Raw genomic sequence first — 1,988 nt, 5'->3', positions numbered from 1 at the left:
GTGTGTGAGTATGTATGTTTACGTTAACTTTGCAATCAGCTTCTTTACCAAATTCTCTAAATGTTTTTTTGTATTGAGGGGTGGCTTTCAGATGTATAATTGTACCCAGATAGATAGCTTTATCCCTTTCTATCCATAGTTAATCCTTTAATTACTTTTTCATGTTTAAATGTTTTGGCTAATACCTCCATTATAATGTTAAGTAGTAGTGAAGATAATGAATATCCTTGTCTTGTCATGAAAAACAATTTAAATGTATTTGATCACAAAATACCTTAAAAAGACTTAAATAGGGAATACATACCATATGCACTGCCCCCACCACTTTTTTTACAGGCAGTTGTTTAGCTCTGTTTGCCCAGGCTGTGGTGCAGTTGCATAATCACAGCTCACTGTGATGAGCCTCAGCCTCCTGGGTTCAAGTGATCCTCCAACCTCAGCCTCCAAAGTAGCTGGGAATACAGACATGCACCCCCATGCCCTACTAATTTTAAAAAAGTGTAGAGATGAGGTCTCTCCATGTTGCCTAGGCTGGTCTGGAACTCCTAGACTCAAGCAATTCTTCCACCTCAGCTTTTCAAAGTGCTGGGATTGTAGGCATGGGTCACCATGTTGAGCCTCATAAACATCTATTAACATTATATATTATACAGAATTATTTATTAGAATCAAACATAATTTCTAGAAATCAATGAGCTAAAAAGGGAAAACTGGTTTCTTTCCTCTATAATCTATTTGATCAATACTTCACACTAGCTCTGGCCTAGGCAAATCACCTTTGGTTTGGATTGATTAACATATGTAGGTGTTGTGGGATACTTGTTGGTGTTAGGGGCAGTGAAGGTCATCATCTAGTTAAGTGTGTTTGTCAAATGATCTCAACATGTCATTTATTTTTACTGAAATTTTCTTGAGCAAGAGATATTTCAATGCCTGGTCTCTCACAGTCTCACCAAGCTATTTCAGCAAAGGGGCAGTAGTTCTTCATTTAACCAGCCAATCCCATCGGTCTCCTTCAGCTTAAACTTGGGAGGCACCCCAAGGTATGAGAGACAGCATTTTATTGTCCTTCATGTACCTATCACCCCACAATACTTATGGGGCCCACTACTTCCATATCTGGTGATTCAAGAAAAGGTAAGGTATAGGGTGGTTGGAAGGTCAGAAGAGACATGGATATGTTTCTGCTATTACACCTTCATGCTGTGGTTTGTGCCAATAACTCTTTGGAATTCAAAAAAGAAAACAAAAAGTGAACGAAACAAAGGGTCTCATTTTTTTCCCCTGTTTTTCAATAACACCATGGCATAAAATCCAAAGAAACCAGGCTGATTAATGTGCAAAAATGCTTGTTACAAAGCAAAAATGCTTGTTACAAAGAACCTTTCTGGTGTGGCAATGCTAGCGATACAGACATTGAGTTGTGCAAATGCTGCACAGACAGACAGAAAATTTACGAATGAGACCAGGTTTATTTAACGGGAAGGAGAAATGAAAGTGGAGGTCAATTGAGAGGAGAAAGTGCACCCTCCCAAAACTGGTGGAGGTGCCGGGGATTGAACCCGGGACCTCGTACATGCTAAGCACGCGCTCTACCACTGAGCTACACCCCCAAGCGCAAGCGAGTTACTTTGCATTTCTTTCATGATTTATAATCAGCATTTCTTAAAGATTCAGTAAACTGCAGTGAGATCGCGAATGCAAACTCCGCGATCTGGGAAACAGCTGAGTTGGGTCCTGCTCAAGCGGCGTCTAAAGAAGGCAACACGGCGAGTTAAGGAAGGAAGGAGCCTGAAAGCAGACGATCTGCTGTCTCTCGCTCTTTGCAGCTTCATTTCCTGCCTTTTTCAACCATAAGGCCCCAGGAGGCCAAGGCCGGTACCGCAGCCGGGCGCCAGCTGAGACCTGCGAGTTCGGGGTGCGGAACCTCGAAGGGAGGCGGGGGGCGTCAAAGGGGATCCTCGCCTGCCGAGGACCAGGCCCGGCCC

General features: G+C 42.9%; 1 non-coding gene across 1 annotated transcript; it reads right to left on the bottom strand.

Moving 5' to 3' along the window:
• Window positions 1-1,541: 1,541 nt before the first annotated feature.
• Window positions 1,542-1,613, bottom strand: TRNAA-AGC (transfer RNA alanine (anticodon AGC)). The gene has a single exon. It is a non-coding gene; the product is annotated as a tRNA-Ala (tRNA).
• Between the last annotated feature and the right edge of the window lie 375 nt (window positions 1,614-1,988).

The sequence above is a fragment of the Saimiri boliviensis genome, chromosome 4 (genome assembly GCF_048565385.1).
Source record: "Saimiri boliviensis isolate mSaiBol1 chromosome 4, mSaiBol1.pri, whole genome shotgun sequence".
NCBI classification, from domain to species: domain Eukaryota; kingdom Metazoa; phylum Chordata; class Mammalia; order Primates; family Cebidae; genus Saimiri; species Saimiri boliviensis.
The sequence above is the reverse complement of the archived record's forward strand: the minus strand, read 5'-3'. Positions and strand labels throughout refer to the sequence as shown.